This window comes from Psammomys obesus, unplaced genomic scaffold (genome assembly GCF_907164565.1).
Source record: "Psammomys obesus unplaced genomic scaffold, mPsaObe1.curated_primary_1811, whole genome shotgun sequence".
In the NCBI taxonomy this organism is placed as follows: domain Eukaryota; kingdom Metazoa; phylum Chordata; class Mammalia; order Rodentia; family Muridae; genus Psammomys; species Psammomys obesus.
In genome coordinates, this window is record NW_026590061.1 from 1,612,825 (window position 1) to 1,621,933 (window position 9,109).

The following is a 9,109-nucleotide window of genomic DNA, read 5'->3' on the forward strand; positions in this document are numbered from 1 at the left end:
GCACTCCTGCACTCCACATTCCACATGGTCACGCCCTGAGTCCCTGAGCAGGTTTACCGTGGACAGGTCCACGGATCGGAAGCAGCTCTGCAGAAGATCACCGCAGTAGGGAAGGACTGTGACCTCGGCAGCAGTCCCCACCAACTGCATCCAGGAAGGAACAGCGTCTCAGCATCCTCCAGGAAGAACAGAGCTCTGCCCTATCCGTGGCATGAGCCATCCAGCGGATCCACCAGGCCGACCATCTGAGGAACTACATCAGGGCCTGTACCAATGGGCACTGCAAAGTGGGACATTTCCTGGAACATGCCTGTGTCTGGTGATGGAGACTACAAAAGTCTGAAGTGCTTCGCTCTAGTGCACTGACTACTTGGAACAATCCGCTGGCGTTTCCCAACACCGGTTCGCCTTTTCCACACAACGAGCAAGAGCGCTGGCCAGGATGGGTGCCAGGCAGGAGTGCTGGACAGGACAGACAGATGGCGGGCTGGAGCGCTGGGCAGGATGAGTGGCACTCCCTACTCAGCACCTGCGCGTCCTCGCTGACAGCACTCGCCTCCTGCCCCCTGAATGAGATGCTGCCCTGGATGTACCCTCTTCTCCTGAGGCTGCCCCACTGTGAAGCTCAGCCCTGAGCCAAACACTGAGTGGGCTCCACTGTTGAGTTCAAACTCAGACTCTACACCCTCTACACTTCAGCACCCCAAAACTGGGGACATAAGCATGGCATGAGTCCGCTGGCCCACAAGCCCCACCAGAAATAACCAGAGCCAAACACACAGCATTCTGAGCCTCTCAAACTATCAGAATCCAGTAGTTGCGTCTCCACACGGCACACAGCTGCCCTGCTAAAAGACCGATGACCCCTCGGAAGGGCTGGGGAAACTGAGGCATAAATTCTGTCAGGTGTACGGGAACATGGCTGACTGAGACCCAGCCTGCCTTTCATTTGCAAGCTGTGTGAACCGACCCAGGCTGTGACGTGCTACCTTTTATTATTCCGCCTTTGACTTCATCTCACCTGACTTAAACTGTCTGCTTCTGCAAACCGATTCTCTATTTCACATGAGAACGCCATATCAACAAGCCAGCGCCACCGGCCAGCCTCCCCACCTGTCTGGCTCTGCTGCACACCTGGCAACCCTCCCGTCTCATCGAGCAGCTGAGTGCTGTGCGCAGGTGCCCAGCTCAGAACTAGAAGTTCTGCCCTTCAGGTACAGAACCCAGACTTCTTGCACCATGTCGTCGGGGCACCCCTAAAATGTATCCCAACAATTGCAGTGAATAAATCTTTTCTTAAGGTGGTATCTCATGTAGCCCAGGCTGGCCCTGAACAACCTCTGTAACCTGGGATGACCAAACTCTCAAGACTCCCACATGCTGGGAGTACAGGAAAGCGCCACCATCCCAACCTCAATGAGGGACCTGAATCGACAAGCAGTCTCATTTTCCCAGCTCCCCAAGCCTTCAGATCCCACCGTGGCCATCACACCATAGCAGGCCTGGCGTCCCCACCCCACTCTGGAAACTGCATCTGGGGCCACGCTGCAGTCAGTGAGCTGAAGCTGAAGCTGCTGCGCAGGATACCTGCTCAGAGAAGTCAGCCTAACCTAACTCCCCCACGGCCAGGTACGCCCTGGCTAGCAGCTCCACCAGGTGAGCCCAAGGCTTCTGTGTGTGTGCAGCTCACACAGTTCTTTCGGGGCGCGGTGTGTCCCACAGAGCAAGCTCCGGGCTTTACCTTTCTGGGCTGACTGAGGCTTCGAGCCACACCTAGAAACAGTGCTGGGAGCCCTGAGAACCCAGCTCGCCTCCTGTGCTTTCCTCAGAGACACAGCTGACTCCTCGGGAAGGGCACTGGCAGGTCACAGCCATCACGGTGCAGGCCTCTGTCCTAGCCCCTGCTTCCGGCTGTCAGTGCTCTCAAGTATATCAGGGTGGCGTGTCTCCAGACTCCAGTCCACCTGCCTAGACCCTATTCTTTCACAACCACTACTTCCTGGGAAGCCCTGACTTGTCACCTTCCCCGCTGACGTTGTGGGGACTCAGGACTGTGGCGCCAAGTACTGACTCCTCAGTCAACTGCAGAACTGAGGTCCCCTCTCTCCACACGGACAGTCAGATCCTACTCCACACCCAAAGGTCTGACCTGCTCAGGGCACCTCTTCAAAAAGCAAAAACTCTCCTTCACCAAGAGAAACACAGAAAGTACTTGCCTGCTCACATTTTTCCAAGATGATATAAAACGCATTCTAACCACTAATTTTTGTTTCCCTTGAATTAAAAATACCAGACTCCTCAGCACATATTTCTCATGTGATTCTGACTTTAGCATGAATCACCTGTAAGTGTTTTCACTTCCGAACCTCCTAAGTAATGAAGCACCGACTCTATTGAGGCTTCTACGGTGTATAAACTAACTTCATCCAGCAGAGCACACTCCTCTCCTGTGTTAGGCGTCCTTTTCAGAAACACCCTTCCTATCTTAACTCTGACCATTCAAAATTCCCACAGGTTTCCCACAGGGAGTTCCTGCGCTGTGAGGTCTGACAGAGGGGTGTGCAGGCATGGGGCCTTCTGCCACAGTCAACCTGTCTGTGCTCCACCATGACACTCACCTGCTGCTACAAGACAGGAGCATCCCAGCAAATGGAAAACATCAGTCACCTTCAACAACCAAAACATGAAAATACACAAAAACATACCTACATCAAGGCGGGAAACAGGCTCTGGAAATTCCTTATGTGGAAAACCCAACTTCCCCTGAGCAATATGTTCAGGCACAGGACACAGTTCAATAAATGCTTTGCTTTGTTTTCTTCTCTCCCTTTGGGCATAACTCTGGCAATCCAATCAAGATTCAGCTGTAAGTCACCAACCTAAAACTGCAGTCACATCTGTGGAGGCCAGCTTGTCTACACAGAAACAGTGAGGGGCCGCAGTTGGTGGCATGCCTGTCTAGGAGGCCGTGCTGACCACAGTAACAGTGCTCTGTCACCACCTGAATCTGTTCCCATTGCAGCCTCCTCCCTGCTCAGAAGCCATCTTACCCAATGGGGAGCTGCTTCAGGCTTTGGCCTGTGGACCCTCTCACACATCAGATGACAGCCAGTAATGCTCAGTGGTGTTCAGACACAGGGAATATTTCACATATCTGAACTTTAAGAACCCACAAATGATTTATTTCTTCTACAAAGCTAAAATATACACAGCTGACAAAGAAAATGGGAGAATGATTTGGATCATTCAAACGTTTCCACAGTGGCAGACAGACTGACAGAGAAACTCCAAAAACCTCACACACTTGAACAACAGTGGCAAAAACTGCCAGTCAGTATTCTCATGACTCGTAATCAACCAAAGGCTTCCAATACCCAGAAAGCCATGTTCAAGAGCCATCTCTGACAGGCAGAACAGAGCCTCTGTGACACTCCAGGCCCTCCTACCGTTACCATATTCTCTCCAGCACTGATAACCTGAAAATAATAATAAAACAGATTCAGAGCACAGGAAGCCCAGCAGCCTGCGAGCCACCCAGGAACCTGGCCCGTCCAGCTGCCCCCTAGACATGGCCCCTGTGCTTCTCTGCATCTGGGCCAACGCAGGGTGCCAGGACAGTAACCTTTCCCAGAACGGCCTCTGCCAAAACCAAACAGGGCCGACCTTCTTAAAACTCAGCTGCCAGAGGAGGTGTCAGCTACACACACAACAGGCTACACATGGAGGTAAGTGGAGGAAAACACGCTCTTGAGTTATTTGTACAAGATGCAACATTTTTCTGAAAATCTCAAAGGCCACGTTTGTTCACAAAGTTGCAAGCATGCTCAGGGTCTTGTGTGCCTATGTGTACATGCATGTGTGTGTGAGCGCACACTCACACTCTAGAGAAACTCGTAGACCTTGCCTCTGATCTGCACGAGTTGCAAATGAAGGCTAAGGCAGCACTACAGACTGCTCATACGAGCACTGTGGGCTTGCACCATCATTCGGAGATCCTTGGCAAAGGCTAGATGCACGAGTTCTAGGTATTAATGGAAATAATTTATTGTGCTCTAAACAGACTTCAGTGGCTGCACTTGGACAAACTTATGTAATACCAGAACAAGGTACTCATGCAAACAAGCAGCGCAATGCGGGATTCCCAAGGGAGGAAAATGACCAAACACCCAGAGAGCAGACAACATACATGTCCAATTTTCAGCAAAAAGAGCTGAGACAAATAGCAAAGTCCAGTGTGTGCAGACAGATGGGACAGAGATGCCATCAGCAGAGACACACCTGGACTCACTGGCAACTTGAAAACTTACAGATACACTCTCAGGAGCTCATGGAAATCACGTCTTAATAGAGGGGAAACCCAGGTGCTGTTAATCCCCACGGGGAGATTTCTAGCTACACTGACAAAAAGAAAACAATGAAGTGCGGGCACAGAGTGTGACAAACCAAAGCCATTAGAGCAAGTTACAAATCACAATACTTCAAAAGAGAGAATAAATAGAAAGCACTTATAATTGTGCTTAATAAACCTCCCGATGAGCCAGGCATGATGCACAGCTGGGATCCTGGCACTCGGGGAGGCAGAGGCAGGCAGATCTCTGTAACTTCAAAGCCAGCCTGGTCTACAAAGTTCACGACAGCCAAGGGTACATAGGGAAAACCCTGTCTAAAATAAGTAAATAAATAAATACAATTAATTTTAAAAAGATTCCCAAATAGAAACAATATGGAAGGCGCACCAAAACATAGCAGCAGCTTTCTCAGAATAACAGCAGGTAATTTTCCACCTTAACGGACAACAGTTTCTACAGTGAGGCAGAGCAGCACAACAGCCATGCACGACCGACGTTTAAAAGCTCTAAGCAAACCAGGAGCCAAAGACAAGTTCTCCATCTTATCAAAATGGTTAAAGCAAACAAACAAACAAACAAACAAAAAGCAAGACTACATGCTTTCTTTAACAAAATTACCAATCACAAGTATCTCCTGAGATTTCTTATTCAGCATAGCTACAAGTCTTAGCCAGTGTAACGAGACAAGAAAATGCAAACAGCTGGGGAAATATGAATTAAAACTGCTTCTATGGGTGACATACATGAATGGGCAGAAAATCCTAAGGAGTCCACAAAAGTCACAAGTACTAACAAGAGAGTTGAACAATGCTGTGGACCCAGGGACAATATGCAAACATCAACTCAGTTTAGAGACAATTAGACACCAAATGAGCAAACATACATACGCAACAAAACAGAAACGAGTTTTTTTATGCTGACAGCTGAAAAATAGAAGGAGAAACTTAAAGTTCTAAGTAAGCAGAATCACCCACCAGATTAAGGACGCCTAAGATGCCAGTCGCCCCCAAGTGATTAACAACTTCAATAATTTTAATATCTGTTCTAGAGAAAGTGAGCTGCCTCTAAGAATTGCACAGGAAGAACAGAGCCACAACGCTTGAAACAATTTGGAAAAATAACCAAGCTGGAGAATTCAGCCTTCCTGACTTCAAGACTTACTACAAAACTACACTGCAGAGTGGTTTGGACCACAGGAGACACACACAGAATGACAGAACAGAACTGAGTGCCCAGAGATAAACAGAGCTACACGTCCTGGTGAACTTCCTTCTCACAAAAGTGCCAAAGACAACCTTGCTGAAGGACAGTAAGAATGGTTCCCTGGGGGCTGCCAGAATATAAAGGAAAGAGGCAGAGAAAGCCACTGCCTACACTTTGGTTATAGACAAAGAGTAACTGAAAAGTGATCCTAAGGACAATACCTAAAACTACAAAAGGTCTAGAGAAAAACAGAAATTCTTTGCAAAATTGGGTCATGTACAAATCTTTTTTTTTTTTTCTTTATGAAAAAGAACTGATGCAATGGATTTCATCAAAGTGAAGTTTCACTCCTTTCAAGTGTCAGGAAAAGGAATAAATGGAAAACTCAAAGAAAACACTTGTGAACATACACAGAGAGACATATATGTCTATATATAATGCACATACATACACTACATATGTATATAAGGTTTGTGTCCAGATTGTGTAAAATTTTTTAATTAGACAATAACTCACAAACCAAACAAAAGCTTGGAACAAATGCCTCACAGAAGAATATATAGATGGCAAACAGCAGCACAGGGAAATGTCTTGCCCATTAGTTACCTAAAAACTCAAATAAAATCATGTGAGAACCAGGCATGGAAGCACACAGTGCAATCACAGCTGCAGGAGATGGCAGGAGACTCAGGAATTAAGGCTAGCTTTAGCTACAAAATTGGGCCATTTGAGACCCTGACTCAAATTCAAAAAATAAAAGAACAATGAGTCATCGGGAAACACCTCTGGAAGTAGCTAAAGCAGGAGCTGAAGTGTCAAACCTGACTGATGCATAGGAACGCAGCACCGAGCAGCCACTGCCTAAAAACGGTCATGCTGAAAAGTGAACTGTGCACCTGCTGGTGGCCCAACATGCCACCTCGCATTGTTCACCCAAAGGAAATGAAAAACTGTCTCCCGAGACTTAAATATGATTATAGACCGAAAACAAATTTTAAGACAGCTTCATTCCAAAATACAACATAGAAGGAATCACTGTGTCTGTATGAAATCATCACCTGTCGATTAAAAACCTAATGGCCTGTGGCTGAGGCAGGAAACAGGATATAGACATCTGCCAGGCTAGAGCCAGGCACAGGAGATTTCGCCCTGGAAGATGTAAGGAGGACAAAGGCATGGTGCCTAAGCAGAGGTAACCAGCCACATGGCAAAATGTAGATTAGTATAATGGGTTATTTTAATTTACAAGCTAGTCAGAGAAGAGCTTATCTATATGGCCGGTGTCTGTAAATAGATTATGAGTCTCCGGAGTCATCACCCTGGGAGCTTGGGGCTGGGTGGAAAGACCACTGCAACAATTCAAAACTTAGACATGACCTAAACACCCACCAACTAGTGAGTGAGTGCACTGTGGTCTGTTCATTAAGCACCACTCCCCTTTTTAAGGAGACACTAAGTTTGGACACAGACACCAAAAGGGTGAACTAGAAAAACATCCGGTAAAAGAAAGTGGGAACAGAGGGCTACACGCACCGTTTCACTTACCCGATCCCTGAACAGAAAAATGAGCACAGATGAATCTGTAGCTATCCTGAATGCTGCCAGTGAGCTGACTGGGCACTTGTCAGAGGGTATACAAAGACATACTGAGGTAACTAACGGAAGGCTTACCCTAAACTGAAATGTGAAAGAAATGCCTTTCAGGAAAATGTGCATCAACCCCAACTCACATAAGCTAAAGTCATATTACTTGGAACTAAAGAAAGGGGACACAGCCAGAAACCAAACCCTAAAATGTATCAAATCTAAAAGAGAACATTGCCATTAGTAAGAGAAGGATACACACTGATACAGAGTGGCCTTTCAAAAAGTTTACATTTTACAGAACATGAGGTTTAAAGTTACAAAGTACAGGCTGCCAGTGGGGAACTGTAGTGTGAACTTTTTCTCCTTTTTCATACGCAGAAACACCTCACCGACCTCAATCCACCCCCACTTGACTTATTCCCTTCAAGATTTTCTTCCTTCATAAAATGTGTATATCTTTACAAATATGACGGTAGCCACGTGTTCAATGTGAAGTGCCCCATTAGGCAAAGTCCTATCCGTCCATCTCATTCTCTCTCTCAGAAACTCAGAGGAATAGATGTTTCTCTGGATGATTTTCTAAGCAGCTTTCTTTTTCTGTGAAATAGTAAGATGACTGAAATTTTTCTTAAAAACGCAAAATTCCTGGATTACTTTCTCCTTTTGTTTCATGTTTATTCCTTTGGACTATGCTGTTGCTAGGCAACCGGTACACATTTCCCAGCCCACAGAACTGCCTCCTAGCCATCCTAGGGGACCAAACTCCCTCCCCAGGCAGCTCTCCACACACTATCGCGCTGCTTGGGGGCTCCAAGGAGGTGCAGCAGACCCAGCCTGTTCCCTGAGGCACTTATCCCGACAGGTGAGGGACACACAGACACCCCGAGAGCAACCAAAGTGGCCGGAGAAGGGGGAGGGGGACCACACGTGCAGAGCTCTACTCCTTGTCTGCTGCTGTCAGCCTTCCTGGAGTGTCCTGCGGGCGTGCGGCTTAAAGGGCAAAGGGCGAGGTGATGTCGGCCCACCCAGTGACCAGATGGCCACCCGTCAACCGCGCAGCATGCAAACGTGCCCGGAGCCATCACCGACCCGGGCGGCAAGGATTCGGGGCGCACGCTGTCAGAGTCTGCACAGTGGCACAGGAGCCGGGGACCGGGGGACGGTCTCTGAGGGACCTCAGCTGAGCGCAGTGCGCACGGCCCGGCCGCGGCGGGACCGGAAGGGGCGCGCCGCTCGGCGCCGGCGGGAACAGCGGCCGGCTCGACACTTCCGTTCCGCCGGATACTGCGGCGCGGCCAGCAGGCGAGCTCCGGGGCTGTGCGCTCCGGGCCGCGCGACGGCGGGCGACGGGGTGCCACCCCGAGCCGGGCCCCGCGCGTCCCCGGCTGCGGCCTCGCGGCTGGCGGGCGCTCCGCCACCTGCCCACCGCCGCCGAGCCCGGACCCCGGCGGCGAGCACCCTTTACCTGCTCCGCCGCGGTGCTGCGGCGCGTCGCACCGGCTCCGTGCCCGGGACGCGGGACCCCCGCCCCCTCCCGCAGGCCGCGAGCCCAGGAACCCGAGTCGGGGCAGCCCACGCACCGCCCGGCGTCCGCGACCGCCTCACCGGAAGTTGATTTCCACGGAGCCCGCCCAGGCCTGCGCACGCGGGCGCGTCACGTGACCCCGGGCCGGGCCCGCTGAGCCTCCCGTGAAGAGAGCTGAAGGTGCTCCGAAGCCGCGTCAGGCCTCCTGTGTCTGAGGAGTTCAGAGTTTGTACCCATCCACCCGAAGCTAGAAGCTCCGCGGGCTGGGCCGCAGAGACCATCCCCGTTGGGCGATCCTCGAGTAGTCGACTCTGCAGTGCACGGCTCTGAGTTACGCTCAGGGGGTTCTGCCTATTAAAGGATCTCAGTCTTCCGTCGCGGCAGGCCGGTAAAGCCGCCTCCCCAGTCACAGTCTCCTGTCCAGAACTCGAATCTGCCATGAGAA

General features: G+C 50.0%; 1 protein-coding gene across 1 annotated transcript in view; it reads right to left on the reverse strand.

Annotated features, from left to right (window-relative positions):
* Nucleotides 1-8,730, reverse strand: part of Ccdc91 (coiled-coil domain containing 91) — a 117,579-nt gene extending 108,849 nt beyond the window's left edge. The window contains exon 1 of the mRNA XM_055605616.1: nt 8,605-8,730. The gene's annotated coding sequence lies outside the window, so the exon portion shown is untranslated. The remainder of the gene's footprint in view (nt 1-8,604) is intronic.
* Between the last annotated feature and the right edge of the window lie 379 nt (nt 8,731-9,109).